At 38.1% G+C, this 18,632-nt stretch overlaps 1 protein-coding gene across 3 annotated transcripts in view; it reads right to left on the reverse strand.

Annotated features, from left to right (window-relative positions):
- Window positions 1-18,632, reverse strand: part of PTPRO (protein tyrosine phosphatase receptor type O) — a 239,175-nt gene that overhangs the window by 212,328 nt on the left and 8,215 nt on the right. Inside the window, exon 1 of one of the 3 annotated variants that reach the window (XM_027594903.2) lies at window positions 13,232-13,331. The exons of the other annotated variants lie outside the window; for them this stretch is intronic. The gene's annotated coding sequence lies outside the window, so the exon portion shown is untranslated. Of the gene's footprint in view, window positions 1-13,231; window positions 13,332-18,632 lie in introns of those variants that run through there. 3 annotated transcript variants of the gene reach the window in all.

Genomic DNA, 18,632 nt, shown 5'->3' on the forward strand with positions numbered 1-18,632 from the left:
CAAATGAATTGTATCCAAACAGACCAAATGAATTTTTCTATAATCTCTGATTTACCATAAATAGTAAACATTATTAGTAAAGGTTAATCAAGAGCCATCAAGAGTCTCTTGTCTTGTCCTTTTTGTGACTACTCACAGAAAGATTTATCATTTGTATGAAGTTAATATGAATGCACACATTTATTCTAAAAGTGTTTGAGTGCCTGTATGTGCCAACCTTTGTGAAAGGTAAAGAGTGGTGAACAAAATATGGTCCCTCCCTTCAGAGCTTACTGAGTAATTGGGAGACAGATAATTAAAAAGTAATTACATGTCTAGGATGAACAGATAAGGAAAGACCATTTTCAAGATACAAAGATAATGAAGACACGGTAACTACCCTGGAGTTAAAATTTTAAAAAAGACCTATTATGCTCTAAGACAATCTCTTTCCTCAAGAAAATATTACAGCCCAGCCAGGAATACAAATACATGGACAAATATTGCCACTACAGTGCAACTAAACCAATGATGGACATATCTTCATGTTATAGGGATGCATTAAGGAAGAAGGAACCTACTACACTTGGAATGTGGCTGGAACAGTTTCAAAGAAGTGAAGACTTTAAGTTGTGTCTTGAGGAAAAAAACAAGGCTTTTCCAGATGGACATAGAGGAATGGAGTGGGGAGGAATTCTAGGGAGAAGGAAGAAACTTAGGCTCTTCTCCTAGCCTGGAACAGAGAGAGTCAAGAATGGATTTGTGGATAAAGGGTCATCTTAGCTGGGATCTGGAGGAGGAGCATATGCTTGTTGCATTAAAGGGAGAATGTGGAATAAAGGAATTTTCTAGGCAGAGAGAATGGCACATTCAGTGGACTGGAGGATGGTGAGAATGAGTGTCGAGTATGAGGAACTGAGAAAAATTCAGAATGACCACAGCATAAAAAGTGAGGAAATTGGAGAAATGATACTAGAGAAGTAGTCACAAACTACATCAAGGAGGGAATTTGAGCCCATGAAAGAGTGTGGACTGTATCCAAAGACCTATGGGAAGCTATTTATGTGTTTTAAACAGAAAATTGAGATGACAGATTTTGCCCAATTCCATTACCTCTGACTAACTGAATTAGTTGGCAGTTCTCCTACCACCTGCTGAAACTAATCTCTTCTCTCTGTATCAAGAAGTTCCTCTTTCATTGATTATGTCATTTCTTTTTTTTTTTTTTCTCCACATCAAATAGAACATGCCGGATTCCTGGGAAAGATTGGTTGATGTTCTTCTAGACTACAAAATCACACCCGAGGGGGACCATTAAGCTTGCCTGGGTTCCCGTATCACATTGGGTTGAGCGAAGGCTGTTCCCTCAAGCTACTCCTGTCTCTGGCAAGGTATGGACAATCTCCTATGGCTCTGCATCTGAGAAAAAGAGAAACAAACCTCCACATATAAAAATGATGGGGGTATGCTGTTGTTATAGCCATGCTGGGGAGGAAATGGGAGAAATAAAGTAAGGCCTAAGATAGCATTTTGAAAACTTAAGTCAAAAGGAGATTTGAAATAATGTTCCTGGAGGCAAAGTTCTAATGTGATATGGTTTGTGCTTATACTGGTAGCACATCCGTGGCATTCAACCACTGCTCAGTGAGAAGAGTAACGTGGCAGGCACTTAGGCTCGTTATTCAAAACACAGACCTGAGATATGGGCAGTTTCTATGTTTGTCAGAGAATACAGAAGCGGTAAAGCCTGAAAGTCAAGAAAGAGAAAAGATAGTAAAAAAAGTGGAAGCTAAAATTGAATATGTTAAGACATGTTCAAGGCACCAGAGAAATAAGACCTATCGTATTTGTAGACATTTCTGATTCACACTTATTCTTTAATACCAAAGGGCTAAAAGAATTCATAAAATTTATGAGAGGAGTTCAGAAGAGAGAAGTGGGGGCAGTATGGGGGAAGAAATTGAAGTCAGATTTGATCTCTAAGTTGGGAAAAAAAAAAGAGCCCTTTCCATGTCCTTCATGACTTCTGTAGTGCCTCCCTGATATTTATAAAGACAAAAGGAAAGTAGAAAGGCCTTGAGAGCCTAGTCACAGGCAGTAACTTTAAAACATGAAGTTAAAAAAATTTAAAAATAACATGAAGTTATTCTATAAAATGACACAGGCAATTAAATTTCTTGTTACAAAATATAAACAGGCTGCACGCTGGATTCAGGAAGATATAATCTGCTCCCCCCTTCACAGAATCTAAAACTGTGTAGTTATTTTCTGATGTTTTAATGTGTATTTTCCAGTAATTTACATATGAGAAAAGGAAGAAGGAAGAAGGCTCTCTCTATATAAAGTGTAAATAATAAAAGTATAGACCAGGGAGTAGAGAAGGAAAGATGGGGCTGGAAGAGAAATTGGAGAAAGATAGGAAAATAGGAGGCTGGTGAGTATATACAGTTGGAATAAATTCTTCTGTGTCCTAGAACACTTCAACACTGGTGGAAATCATATCCAGTCTCAACCTTGAGAAATGAGGTGGGAAGTGGTGAACTGGCCCTTAATGCCATGAGCTGTGGAATTCTTCCTGAGCAGAAACGTTGTATCAAAGCATTCCAGGATTTATCATGAAGGTATGGTGCCATGGAAGTGAGAGGTTGGTATGCTAGGCCATCTGGTGAGATGCAACTTGTCAATCTCCCAGATGGTTTGTGAAAAGAGAGAGACTTGGTACTGAACTGAGATCAGCATATGAAAAGAGCCATGAAATCACAAACTTAAACCCCATTTTTTTCACAAAGTATTTTGAAAACTTCATTAAAGAAATTTTATATGAATTTTATATGATCTGAAAGATTATATATAGAAGTTTTAATTTACAATATGAAACCATTTCAATAACATTTACTACATTTGCTTTCATCTCTTTTAATAGGTGTTTTATTAATCTTAAATTACTGAGTTAAAAGGAAGAAATTGATATTATTTTCATTGATTAATTTGCACATATCCAAGTTTTGTACGACTTCTATAGAAAGAAGTCTAGTAGGATTTGGCTATCCTGAATTATTCCTCTGGACAAGCATGCTCTAAAAAATCAGTGTCATGTTTGTGAAATACCTGAAAATGATCTGCTCTTTGAATTTAAATTTCCAAGTAAATGTATTTTAGAAACTTTTGGGTTATGCTCACTAATAATTCTTAAAATGATGTAATCAGCAAGCATTACACTTAAAGTATAACATATTCCCCATGTTTCCATAACTCTGGGATTTTTTAATATTAACAATAATCAGAAGTGGGAACTTCGAAATGGTGTAAATTTCTTATTTTTTTTCAATAAATAAAGCCTGGTTTTCATATTTTATTTATTTTATTCTATTTTAGTTAGAACATGATGATGATTATATAGACTCACATAAAATTCTCCTTCAATTTAAGGTATGTTCATGTGGACAATAAAGCTTATTTTTTAAATTTTAACTTTGAATTCATGTAAAATAGCTACTTACTTGGACATTTAATGTAAAATGCAAATACTTTTGCGATAAATAGGGCTTTTAATAATTTGTAATATCCCAACCATGGAGGAACTGAGAAATAAATACCTGGGGCAGAGTATCAAATATAAATTAAATTTTGACTTTGTATCTATTTTCACATTCAATTAAGATGCCAAATTTTTATAAAGACCATAAAAGAGAATGTATTTAACACAATCTTTCTTCTTTCTTTGCCATTAGGTTGTTTTCATGTTTGTTTGTTTATCTTTCCGCATGCTATTAAGCATTTGATTATTTCACCGTCCACCAGTTTATTTGACTTGACTAGAAAGTAGACGAGGTAAATGTGAGGCAGATCAAATTAGAGAAGTAATTTTTGTTACTATTAATGTTATAGGATGGGGAGCGGGAGTCAGATCTCAGCTTCTGTTTAAATGGAATTCACACACACTTGAAGAATTAGTGGGACAGGAATTCCAGAAATCCAAGGGCTCACTGCTGACAAGCTCTGATGGGAAAAACAAAAACCAAAACACAAGCTTGACCAAGTAAGAAATCCTCAGTTATCAAGGGGACAGAAAATGTTGAGTGAGGCAGGGAAGGTGTTGCGGTTGCAGGAGTAGTAAGCACCCAGTGAAGTGGGGGAGATGTCTAATAGGGGAACGTAGGCCCTGGAAGGGCGGAGGGGGCACTCAGAGGAACTGGGGTTCAGTAGCAAATGCCCCACTTGAGAAATACCCAAGTGGGCCCTTTATAGGAGGAAAGCTGTTGCCTCATGTGTACTGATGGGGCCAACGGCTTTATACTAGGAATTACTGTAAATATGTACCAATTTATACCCACAGATGAGTGAGATCTAAAGAAACAATGAATGATTAGCACAGGATTTGGCATATAATTGTTGCTCAATGAATGTTCACAGAAAGAATGAATGAACGAAGGTTCAATATATCATATGAAAGATGAAAAGATGAGTAATGATCATATACATAAATACTGTATGAATAGAATACTTGACAGTATTACATGTACAAAGTTAGGTTAAAAGGTCTTTTTTATTCAATGATCTGATCTATAGATAAGAGGCAAAGCTGACGTGAAAATATGTTGCCATTAGACATATATATTTAATCAGTTTTGTATATTCAATCATACCAGTCATATAATCAAGCCATGATTATAGGTGACCCAAAATTAACTTGGGTAGGGTAAACCTTATTTTTTACAAAGCAAAAGAGCGGAGCACCTGGGTGGCTCAGTCGTTAAGCGTCTGCCTTCAGCTCAGGTCGTGATCCTAGGGTCCTGGGATCAAGCCCCATGTCGGGCTCCCTGCTCCACAGGAAGCCTGCTTCTCCCTCTCCCGCTCCCCCTGCTTGTGTTCCCTCTCTCGCTGTGTCTCTCTCTGCCAAACAAATAAATAAAATCTTTAAAAAATAAAAATAAAAAAATAAAAAGCAAAAGAGCATACTACAGTATTAAGCATAGCCCTCCATGACATGCACTACACACATGGATGGACACACACATAAATGTGAAAAAAGAAAACCTGTGTGTATCAGAGCAAATGAAACAGGGAATACAACTGTTTTTAATAAGATAATATCATATATTTAAATTGTGTCTTACAATTTACGAAGTCCTTTCAGAGATTACCTCATTTACGTTGCACTGTAATCCCAGGAGGTAGAAGTGATTTTAATTTTCAGTTTTACAGAGGGGTGAAGTGAGTAAGTGGTTGTGGGCAAGTAATCTTTCCTCTACGCTACCTTGTTCCGTTGATAACCCTAACATTTTTTTTCCATCAGGTTCTTGGTTTTCTCCAACTTGAGATACCTATTACATTGTATTAAATATTAAAAACTTAGAAAATATGCTCATCCAAAAATCTTCCCATCGTTTTGCTTCAAAGTGATAGAAATCTATAAAGGCAGGACACCTTTAATAATAGTACAGCACATTTTGTCATGAGCAGTCTGTTCCTTCAAAAATTATCATAAAACAGATTGAGAGCTAAATATGAAATGCTGAGCTCTCCAGTTAAAGCACAGACCTCATTTCATTCAGATCAACTCAAACAGATGAGACAGAAGAAATGGCTGAACAATTCTATTTTATTTTCAGCCCTGGTAGTACGCTTCCCAGCTCAAGGTTCCAACAATTTAGGGAGGGGATGGTAGGGCAGAGTGTGCTTGGCTGATAATTTCTCCGCAGGACATATTCTAAAACAGTAATAGCCACATTCTGGGGCCTTCCTTCAATGCAAGCATCATCATTTTTTAAAAGATTTTATTTATTTATTTGCGCGATAGAGAGAGAGAGAGAGCACGCAGAGCAGGAGCAGGGGGAGGAGCAGAGGGGAACAGAGAAGCAGCCTCCCCACTGAGCAGGGAGCCCAACGCCTGGGGCTGGATCCCAGGACCCTGGCATCATGACCTGAGCTGAAGGCAGACGTTTAACCGACAGCCACCCAGGTGCCTCAAGCATCATCATTTTTATAACTTTCATATACAGACTTAGCATCTCATAACCAGACAGAAAAATGTAAAAAAGCAAAAATAACACATCCTTGGGCAAATGAAGTTAAGCTCCTCAAAATCATGTTAACAGTTAATGTTGTTCTCCCACATCCTTTTTAAGATACTCTAGTAAATTAAATAAAAAAAGAAAAACAAACAAAACTCTTATCTTCAGGTAGGCTTTTTCTTTCCAAAACCAATTTCAAAGAACAGTCAGATATGTAATAATGGGTGTCTTGGGGATGTAATTTTTTATGCAACTTGGCATGCAAGTCATGAGTAATTAATTATGTCTTCTATTTACACTTTGTCAGATAAGAGTATTAAACAGAAGAGCTGAGAGGAACACAGAACACTACCATTAATCTGTTTAATTTGCAAATCTAATGCAATCAAAAGGAAGACATTAGTGTTAAAATTGTTTTTGTCCAGGTGGTATCTTTCATGGAGGGAAAGGCCTGACTGAGGTGTAAATGCTACACAAAGGCAGCAAGCCACAGGATCTCGTGTAGGCTTCCAAAGCCATGGCATCAATTTTCCTGGGTGCTCATATCATTGATTCTAAATGCTCTATACAAAAATTAAAGTATGAGCTCTCCACAGCAACACTAGCATTATATTCGGCTCTGTGCAATTAACTAACCAAGTGAAGAAGCCCCTGACCCATTAAACTGAAGGTGGAACATGTGAGTGACAGACTGATTGACAGCAAAGAGAAAATGCAAGAAAGATTTCTGGATAAGGAGGAACCCACTGTCTCCAGCTGTAACCTGTACCCCACTTCTTTCCAAATGGCAGTCCTCACCAATGACTTAGAAACTGATTCAGTTCTCCTGTGTCTCAGGATATTTCTCTCTTAAGAGGAAGAGACAGAAGATAGAAGTCAGTGAATGAGAAAAGGGAAGCCATGTCAGAACTTTCACACGAATTGGTATGATGGGGTATGCAAGTTCTATGGTTTCTTTCCTAATGCCTTCAATACCTCTCTGAAACTCAGCTGACTCATTATTAAAATGCTGATGATGATTACAGGTTTATATAAGGATGGAATGAGATCATGTATGTAAAGTTCCTGGGACAGTCCCCAATAACCAGCAGCCCCTCAATAAGTGAGAATGATGGTCAGCATCACCACCATTGTTTCCAGTAAGACAGTGAGTTTTGAGAGAACATATCTTTTCATTTCTGCCAGAGATACTTGTACTGGGTGCTTCCTTTTGGATATACCTTATAAATAAATGTGGCACTATTGGTAGGACCTTGATTGCTGCATTGGCAGGATGTTTGTATATATAACAGAGAGATTTAGATCCTCTACTCAGTTTTGTCTAGCAGAATGTAATTTTTACTTGTAGTTTTAAAACCATAGAAGAAATTCTACACGTATGACAGAATATGTATGTGAATTTTAATTTTTATAATAAACATGGCAATTTATAGTCACATGCAGAGGATATAAATCTGAAAGTGTGAAACTAAGTAAAGGAAAATCTCATTCAAAATGGAGGTCCTGGGGCAGCTGGGTGGCTCAGTCAGTTAAGCATCTGCCTTTGGCTCAGGTCATGATCCCAGGGTCCTAGGATCCAGCCTCATGTGGGGCTCCCTGCTCAGTAGAGAGTCCGCTTCTCCCTCTCCCTGTGCCTCTCCCCCCCACCCCCCTGCTCATGCCCTCTCTCTCTCCCTTGCTCTCTCTCTTTCTCTCTCTTTCTTGCTTGCTATCTCTCTCTCTCTCTCAAATAAATAAATAAAATCTTTTTAAAAAATGGGGGTCCTGAAGGGGGAGCTCTGATGCATGTACCACTCCTTGCAGTTTACTTTACATATCTTGATAAGAAGCAGCTTACTTTACCACCCCAGCAGGAGGAAGGAAGATTTTCTCCTCACCCAGCAACAACCCAGCCAGTGAGAACCACCACAATTCAGCCAATGAGAAGTAGCCACAACCCCAAACTCTTACTCACCGCGAGTCGACAAACAGCCTCTCCCAAATTCCTTTTTTCCTGTATAAAAGAATACTTCTCTCCTTTGTTCTCTGTATTTGCCTGTGGTTTGGCAGAGTTTAAATGTCCCAAATTGCAATTCCTCTGCTATTCCTGAATAAACTCATTCTTTTGGTAAACTAACTGGCTATTTTATTTTTAAGGTTGACAAAAGTATGCTGACAGTTACAACTTGTCTCTGAAAAAAATCCACTTATTTTCGATTTATCTCTAAGAGTGCATACAGATTAATATATAAACAACATGATCCAGGGGAGTTTATGTCTAGGGACTAATTTACTGAACTACCCAACCAACAGAGGATTATTTTATCTAATTAAGACAGAGTGCACGTATTTAGAATTAAGCATTTGCATTTACCAGCAAATTCAGAATTATAAAAGCAATTAAAGCTAAAATGAGGTATGATAATCTTTTTCCTGCACACCACTGCTGAGCTAAAGCTCATTTTAATGTTTGCCTTTGTAACACTATTGTACAGAAGGTTATGAATAAGAAGCTCATGGCTGGGCAGAACCCCCTTTCCCACCTCGCTTCCGGCCACTCAGCCTCCTTAGGACATGAACCCATCCATCCTACTTTACTCAAGCCTCCTAAACAGAGCCTACATTTTGTCACATTCCTACTTTTGTTCCTCTGTTTCTCCAACCTGGAATGTTTTCCTTAACATCGTCTATCTATCTGGCAGTATTGGACCAGATTCAGATTAAAATCTGTCTTCCTTCATGAACCTGGTGCTCCTTCAAGCCTAAGTGCTCTGTCCCTTATCTGAACACAAGGGCACTTTGCTGCATATCGTCCTCTGTCTCATTCATTTGCAAATAAATGTATTACAACTTCGGGAGTCTCTTACAGTAGTAAGTCATATATTGCCTTTTAAGTTGCTACATGTTTATATTATTTCCCCTTATATTACAGACTTCCAGAGGGCCTAACTGTGTCCTATACTCTTAAAAATGATGAGCACAGCACCTCTCTTAGAAGTCCAGTTTAATATATGTTTGACGATAGATTGGTTGAAGTAGCAAAAAACCTATTTACCTTCATATATCCTCCATTCATCTCCCCTGCTTTACTCAAACCTCCTAAGCTTGTCGTACACTTTCTATTTCATCCTAATTTATTTATTTTATTTCCAGTTATGTTACTTAATAACTGCTAAAAGAAAGGAAGAATGCTATAATTTAATCAATAAAGTATTTTGTCCTTACTTCCCATAATGGTAATTTCCATCACTCCATTTTTAACTATTTTCTGAAGAGTCATTAAAATGTTGTCTCCCACATTGGTGTTATGGGAATTATGAAAGTGCCAATAACCTGTGGTCCTTTCCAGAACTCAGTAGATAAATCTTGTAAGAATGTAGTTCAATACCCAACCTTCTTCATAATGCATTTGAGTCTGTGGCTAATGGTGCTTTATTGAGGTCCTTGTGTATTTTCCTGATTTTTTTCACATTTGCTTAGATATCTTGACTTCCCCTGCAACTATAATTCTTGTCTTTCTGAGACAGTCCTCATAAGAAAGAGGCTCTGTCAACTAGTCAATTAAAATACTTAACAGAGTGCCAGGCACAAGAAAAGGAAGGAAGGAGGAAGGAAGGAAGGAAGGTAGGAAAGAAGGAAGGATGAACCTAATAAGGTTTTTTAAACTTTTTCTATGTGAAAATTATATATTTATAGAATGTTGCAAAGAAATGTACAGGAAAGTCTCATGCACCCTTCACCCTGCCTCCTCCAATGTTGACGTCTTGCATATCCAAAGAAGAAAATATCCAAACTATGAAATTGACATTGGTACAATCCATAGAATTTATTCAGATTCCACCAGTTATTATGTGCTTATTTGTGTATGAGTATGTATAGACCTATACACCTTTATCACATGGACAACTTCATGTAAGTACCACCATGATCAAGATACACAACTCTTCCTCTATCACAAGGCTCCCTATACCTCTCCCCTTGCCACCTAAACTTTAACCCTTGGCAACCATGAGGGTGTTCTCATCTCCATAATGTTATTATTTCAAGGATCTTATATAAATGGCATCTTACAGTGTGCAACCTTTTGAGATTGGCTTTTTTCACTCAGCCTAATTTTCTTGAGGTTCATTCAAGTTGCTGTGTGTATCAATAGTTGCTGAGTAGTATTGCCTGGTATGGAAACATCACAGTTCATTTAACCATGCACTTATTGAAAGCCATTTTGGTTATTTTCAGTGTTTGGCTGGTACAAACAAAGCTGCTATAAACATTCCTGCACACACTTTATGTTTTGATGAAGATAACTATAGTTCCTTGTATATGGCTAATTCAACTATTTCGGTCGACAATTGGATTTTCAGAGATGGGTAAGATGGGTGAGGAGCTAGTGAGTACATTCTGCATCAAACATTTTTGTTCAGATATTCAGGAAGGAGCAACCATCTGTCCTGGTTCTCCCAGAACAGGATGACCTATGTCTGCTACCCGGGTGTAATTATCCCTTCACTCTCGGAAGTGCCCTGCTTAGTATGATACATTATATAATCCCTCTGACTCAGATGACTTAAAAACTCCAAGCATTGCTATTATGCCTGCTTGGCCATGGTGGAATTGCACTGTAGTAGATAGCTGTTTTGTAATCCTTCTGAGCACGGCTGGAGTGACTCTCTGGAGTCCGAGAAATGGGATAGTCTCCCAAAGAAAGATAGTCTTGTTAAAGTCTCTACTGTTCCTCCCTCCTTTTCAGTCCAAAAATGTCACTCATATGTGGAATTTAAGAAATGAAACAAACAGGGACACCTGGGTGGCTCAGTGGGTTAAGCGTCTGCCTTCGGCTCAGGTCATGGTCCCAGGGTCCTGGGATCGAGTCCCACATCGGGCTCCCTGCTCTGTCTGCTTCTCCCTCTCCCTTTGCCTCTCCCCTCCTCTAGTGCTCTCTCTCTCTTTCAAATAAATAAATAAAGTCTCAAAAACCATTTAAAAAAGAAGAAATGAAACAAGCAAAGGGTAAAAAAATAAGAGAGAGAATCGTTGGGGGAGATGAACCATGAGAGACTATGGACTCTGAGAAACAAACTGAGGGTTCTAGAGGGGAGGTGGTGTGGGGGGATGGGTTAGCCTGGTGATGGGTATTAAGGAGGGCACGTTCTGCATGGAGCACTGGGTGTTATCCACAAACAATGAATCATGGAACACTATATCAAAAACTAATGATGTAATGTATGGTGATTAACATAACATAATAAAATAAAATTTAAAAAAATAAATTCACTAGGTACTAATACGCTTTAAGGGATGATTTTTTTAATTGTTTAACAAAGAGTGAAGTCAGGTGGCTGGGTGGCTCAGTTGGGTGAGTGACTGCCTTCGGCTCAGGTGATGATCCTGGAGTCCCAGGATCAAGTCCCACATCGGGCTCCCTGCTCAGCGGGGAGTCTGCTTCTCCCTCTGACCCGCCCCCCTCTCATGCTCTCTATCTCATTCTCTCTCTCAAACAAATAAATAAAATCTTAAAAAAAAAAAGAGTGAAGTTGAAGGTTATTAGGAAAGGAAGGTAAAGTCCTTTCTTTAAAAAAATATGTGTTTGCTGTGTTTGTCCACTTTTAAATCTACTCACTCAAACCCTTTCTCCTGTTCATTCCCACAATTCCCTCAAATGAACAAAAAATGTAAAAAAAAAGTTTGAAAAAAATCAAATAAAGTTAGATGATTTTATGTGAAAAATAAATGTTGGAAGGAGAAAAAAACAAAGCAAAACAAAATAAGAGAGAGAGCAAGAATCAGACTCTTAACTATAGAGAACAAACTGATGGTTACCAGAGGGGTGGGGGTAGGGGTGGGGGTGAAATAGGTGAAGGGGATTAAGGAGGGCACTTGTGATGAGCACAGGGTGATGTATGGAAGTGTGGAATCACTATATTGTACACCTGAAACTGAAGCTGCAGGGTATGTTCACTGGAATTTAAATAAAACCTAAAGAAAAAGAAACTACACTGTTAAAAATAACAACAACAACAACAGGTCTTCTTGTGAGTCAGTTTTATGGTTGGGGACAGTTTCCAAACTCATGTCTTAGCTCTGTGCATCTTAGCTCCTGTCATAGCTCCACAACTGAGAGGAGAGGACTCTTCCCCACCATTGCCAGTTTGAAAATACTTGCAGCGATAGCTTCTGATAGGTTTGGCTTAGGTCAATGCCAATCTAAAAGATGATGATAAGTGAGGCACAATCCCCAAATAGGCTTATCTTAGGTCAGGTGTTCACCCTCTTGACTGATCACTCTGTCCAGGGCATTGAGGCCCAGTAGGAAGATGGTTTCACCTTTCAGAACACATGAATCAAGAAAGAGGTTTCCTCTAAGGAGGGTAGATGGTGAGGAAGGTGGCAGACTTGGCCATGGAAGGAATGGTGATCTGGGCAGCCACTTTAATTTGTGTCTGCTGTGAAAAGATCAGAAATTCTACATCTTTTTGACTAGAAAGCCTATATTCTAAAATTTTTTATGCATGGTATTTAGCTATGAAGAAATGAGTAATAAATATAGCATCTGAAGTTTTTCTATGTGATTAATTCTTTTTTTTAAGATTATTTATTTGTGAGAGAGCATGGGTGGGGTGTTGGGGCAGCAGGAGAGGATGAGAGAGAATCTCAAGGAGACTCCACGCTGAGCATGGAGCCCCAGGCCAGGCTTGATCTCAAGACCCAAGATCACGACCTGAGCTGAAACTGAGAGTCAAGACACTTAATGGACTGCACCACCCAGGCAGGCCTCTATGTGATTAATTCTTAAGTAGTCACACTAGTGAGAGACATACATATAAGTGATGATCCCCAACACTTTGTGGTCATAATAGACACGTATAATCATCTACACCCTTGACCGATGCAAATACAATCAGGAGTTGAATACAATTGACCCAAGGACATCTGGCCTAACGTCCTAAATTGCAGAGGACTGAATGTGCTTGAAAAAAATCATCATAATACATTTCAGTGAAAAGAGTATGCTAAAATAGTAGGATAATTTGATACTTTTTTTTTTACAGACTCAGATACACAGACATTGGAAAAAAATTGGAATGATACATTCCCAGATGGTGGTTATTTTGGAATAGAATGTGTCGGAATGACTGCTTTCCTTTTTTTCTGCCTGTTGCATTTGACACAGTTTCCTCGGTGAACATGTATTGGTTTTCGAATTCTTAATCCATTCTTATAAAATTCTTGTGTACGGCGATGCACACCTGATTCAGACTTACTTAGAGATTTCAAATTAAGCACTCCCTTCTTTAGAGCCTCCAGAAGCCACGGAGTTAAAAGGCTAATTGAAGGCCTCGGCACAGCAACAAGAATCTCAATAGAAAGATTCTCATTAGGTTCCCAATTAGCTGTCAAAAAAATAAAGAAGATGGTGCATCAGTCAGATGAAAAGGGACTTGAAGATACAGCTGTCTTTTGTTAGTTGCAAAAATGCAAAAAAATGAATCCAAGGAAGCAATGTGCAGCACCTCTAAAGAACGGCTGATTTTTAGCAGATTTAACAGTTTCAGCTAATTAAAAAGAAGCAACCGATAAGCTGTTCTTAGGATTAAGTCCATAATACTTCATTCTAAGCCCTTGCAATCATTTTAACACAGTTTTGACAACACCAGAATTTCCATATTACAAATCCCAAGTACCTAACCATTTTGAGTGAGGCCTATAGTCATTTCTGAGAGCCTAATTAAAAAGTATAAATTAGCGAGGGGAGACTGTAGAGGAATTTCTCAGTGATGATGAACAAAATGAACCTGGCCCCATTCCATTACTATATCTATATGTAAATAACTCTATGGTACCGGTACATTTCATATGTATATAAAGGATTTTTCTATAATCCTTTAAGGGAGGACCACATGACTCACTATTTAATAATACATTACAGACAATATACAATTCCCTTGGCTTTTTATTATTCACCTTATTAATCAAGTTCTTCAGAAACTTAAGAAGCCACTTTTTCTTCTTGGATAAAATCTAGGAATTTTAAGTACATCAAGTAATAAGGCATTTCTTATGGTAATGGTGTTGGCACTTACTGTAAGTACGATGCTTTTACTTTGTGGTATTTGGCAAGAACACTCCCGTTTCATGACTACACTTTAGATTTCAACACAATGTCAAAGTAAATAGAAACGCCACAGCAATAGGATGTCTATTTTATGGGCCACCAACTTGACTTAAGTAAGAAATTCCTGATTTATCTAAGGGAAAGGATGATGTAGTCTAATTAATCTAATTCTGATGCAGCTACTCAGAGACAGAAAGAGACTCCTATAAATGAGTTCTTGAAGATTTCCAGAAACCTTGGTTTGATATAAAAAAAAAAGCAGATTTTTATACTGAAGGAAAATAATTGATTAATCACAGAATTGTGATTAATACCTGTGTATGTGAGTATATCAATATTTGATCACAATTTACTTCTGTTTTCAGTTATTGAGGATATTAATTGACAAACAAAACCAAAATTAAAGCAATAGAAAAAAATTACAACTAACCCAAATTTCCACACTTTACCAGCACAGTAGTAGACTACAGATATAGGTCAGTATATTATAAGCTGATGTAATACCTTTCAATTCCCTAGTGAAATACTGATTTACATAAGTAAGACCATTTGTTTTAATCATACTTTTGTATTTTTGTCATTTGAAAATCTTGACAATCCAGGTTTTTGGTGTGTGTGTGTATATATATATATATATATATATATATATATATATATACACACACTAACATTTTAATGAGTGCAACACTAATTTAATCAGCCCATTTAACTGTCCATATTTGGATAGTGAAATATTTACTTATTTATTTTTATTAAAGATTTTATTTATTTATTTGAAAGAGAGAGCGCAGGAGCAAGAGTGGGGGGGAGGGGCAGAGAGAGAGGGAGAAGCAGACTCCCAGCCAAGTGTGAGGCCAAGGATTGGGTAGGGGCTCAATCTCACCATCCTGAGATCATGACCTGAGCTTAAGTCAGATGTTTAACCAACTGAGCCACCCAGGTGCCCCAGATAATGAAATATTTATTATCTAATACTTCAACTGAGCATGAAAATTACCATTCATTTCTGTATAAAATTATCTTTTGGGACCTTATACAGAAAAGGACATCCATTTTCTAAAATCCATTAAAAGAATTTTTGAAGTACTCATATGCATTTAAAAATATCATTTTTAGGAGTAAAGAAAATATAAGTTCTAAGTATTATAGAAAAGCAATAATTTATCATCTAGCTTCAGTTAGTTATCTGAGTTTCTAAAAATGAGTTTAGAGGTCAAGAGCCAATCTGAGTACATCAACATGCATGGTGAGAGAAAAATGAGGAAAAACATTGCTTATAAAATTCTTTTCATTTTGATACTTTCAAATTGTAAAGCCAAGAGAACACACCTTCAGATTTTAAGAACTCAGAAGCCACTTTGTTTCAGAAGTTAAAGTGTGTTATACACATAGTGAATAGGATAGAGAATAAGCGATCAAAAAACCCGAGGTTTTACTTTACGACAGATGAGAACTCATCACACAAGAGAACCCATCTGTTGCTTGGCCACACACATCTTTTGTCCTTGGTGGTTTATTCTGACCTAATAAAATAGCAAGAAAAAAATATGTGAGGAACCTTATCTTGGTGTCTGAAAGAGTTCATTTTCCCTTATAATAAAGCCTTTGCTTCCTCCACAAGATCAACAAAACAACGTTTCCAGAGCATTTTTCATTCCAATTCCCCTGTCCCCCAAGCCCCACTCAGCACCACCCGCCTGATAGATCCCCCCTCTTACTTCATCTCGCTGTGCAGCAGCCCCCTCCCCTGCCCTGGTACGCTTGCATCCGACTCTTGCTCTTGAGTCTGTCCCATAGCTTCTACTTGACCTTTCTCACCCCATTTACTCATTCAACATTCATTCACTTATCCCACAAGTATTCACTGCACAGCTACCGTGGTCCAGGTGTTCTTCTAGCAGCTGGCGATAGAGCATGAACACAATGGATCAAGTCCTTGCTGTGTGGTGGAAACTACAAGCCTTCCAGTGGAGGAGCAAGTCATTATAAAGACCTAGTACAATATCACATGGTGAGCGATACATTCTCTGAAGAAAATAAACCTGGGTAAAAGTGGTAAAATTTTAGGGAGATTTTTTTTTTTTTAAGTAGGTCCCACACCAAGCATGGAGCCCAACACGGGGCTTGAACTCATGACCCTGAGATCAAGACCTGAGCTGAGATCAAGAGTCTGGCACTTAGCCAACTGAGCCACCCAGGGGACCCTGATTGGAGGGTTCTAGATTGGTTGGTTCTAAATTTGTTGTTCATGAAAGACATGTTGAGGGAATATCCTTCGAACAGAGATTGCAATAAAATAAAATAAAAATCTGCATTTATAAAATGCTTGTTATGTACCATGCATTTTTCTCATGCCAGCACTCTCAAAACCTTATCATGGTTCCTCATGGGACCCTACTGGGAAGAATGAGAGCTGCCTTCCACCCAACTGGCTGTCGTGGCCACGAAAGGGAAGAGAGGGTAACAGGCAAAAAATGTGGACTGGGATAGACTGCTTAAAGTGGTATGATGGACAGCTGAGGGCAGGACAGAGAGATGACAAACTTCTCACATTTTATCTTTCTCACCTCTCAGGTCTGTTGGCAAGCAGTTACTCAGAACATGCAAGAAAGCAGGAACAGTCACAACATGGTGCTCTACTAACATGACACAGAGAGAGAGTAGTCATGCGTGAAAGCTACAACCAGAAATAGCTCATCTCCGAGCCGAACCAACTAAACAACGAAACGGCTGTCTAAAAGTGCAATAGCTGCCTCTCAGCTGATAATGATTCCACCATTTATAACCAATTGGCAGTAATATTAAAGACAATACTGAACGAAACATTGTTCTCTCAAGTTATATATTAAGATAATTATACTGGACAATAAGGTTAAAATGAATTTTCCATTTTTTAATAGCCAAAAGCCAAAGAACCCTTTTGTATATACAGTTACCAAAGCTAGAGTTAGCATAATCCATAAAATAAAGAGAATATGTACATTTTTTTCTTCTGACAGAGTTTCTTAAACATCAGTCCCTGATAAGAAAGTTGGGAATGGTTGCTTTCCTTCATGCAAATTCTTCTGATACTGAGATTTAAATTATAACTGATCTTGCTGCTGCATTTTTCTTATCATTAAGGTTATATTCCTCATTTTAAAAAAAGAGTGATAGGGCGCCTGGGTGGCTCAGTTGGTTAAGCGACTGCCTTCGGCTCAGGTCATGATCCTGGAGTCCCGGGATCGAGTCCCACATCGGGCTCCCTGCTCAGCAGGGAGTCTGCTTCTCCCTCTGACCCTCTTCCCTCTCATGCTCTCTGTCTCTCATCCTCTCTCTCTCAAATAAATAAATAAAAGCTTTGAAAAAAAATAAAAGCAGGAGGGGAAGAATGAAGGGGAGTAAGTCGTAGGGGGAGATGAACCATGAGACACAATGGACTCTGAAAAACAAACTGAGGGTTCTAGACGGGAGGGGGGTGGGGGGATGGGTTAGCCTGGTGATGGGTATTAAAAGGGCACATTCTGCGTGGAGCACTGGGTGTTATGCACAAACAATGAATCATGGAACACTACATCAAAAACTAATGATGTAATGTATGGTGATTAACATAACAATAAAAAATTAAAAATAAAAATAAATAAAGAGTGATAAAGGAAAAAAAGGAAGTGTTTAGTGTAGAAGCATAAATACTGTTTCTTAGAGTATAATCACTCTTCCCATGAATTATTTTTAGAAAATGAATTCTACAATCAAACTTGGGAAATGCTAGATCTCCCTTCTGGAAAACACAATGCATATTAACATAATGGGGGTTCTGAGAAGTTCCGTTACAAAAAAATAATAATCAATGAATGAATAGTAGTTTAAACAAAGTTAAATAGATTATTTCCCAAATTCATGTTACCACAGAAGTGTTTATGCAAGTCTCTCATGTTCCATGAAGCATAGTTTGGAAGATGCTGCTCTAGACACATGTTTATTGTTCTACCTCTTTGACTTTGCTTTAGCTATTTTTACCATCCTATTGCTTGCCTTCTTTTTTTAATTTTTCTACATAAAACTTATTGAGTGCTTATTGTATTCTAGGCACGGTTTAAAGTCCTTCATGGTCATTATCTCACTCATTCTTGCCTGACAATTATCCTCTGTGATAAATACAACAGATTGCCAAAGGGGCCCCCACACAAGTGAAACAACTTTCTCCACATCCTGCTTGTTGGTAAGATTGAAATCCGGTCTCTCTGACCTGAAGCCTGTGCTCTTGACAAATCAGTGGCCAGTTCTCTAGTCCTCAGCTCCTCCCAAGCTCCACAGAGACCAAGAGCCTACCTATTTTCCTGTCCAAAGATATTTTCCAGACCTTAGCTTATAGGATCTTTCTGTTACATTTGATGCTGTTAGCCAATCCTTCCCACTTGTAATTTCTTAGACCCGGGATTTTCTTGATTTGCTTTCCTCTTGTACCTCTCTGGCTGTTTCTTCTTCATCTTCTTAGGTTCCTTATTAAATGTTAGTTCTCCTCAAGGCCCATCGTGGCCCACTGCCCTTCTCCATCTTGCTCTCTGCTG

This window comes from Zalophus californianus, chromosome 9, assembly GCF_009762305.2.
Source record: "Zalophus californianus isolate mZalCal1 chromosome 9, mZalCal1.pri.v2, whole genome shotgun sequence".
NCBI lineage: Eukaryota > Metazoa > Chordata > Mammalia > Carnivora > Otariidae > Zalophus > Zalophus californianus.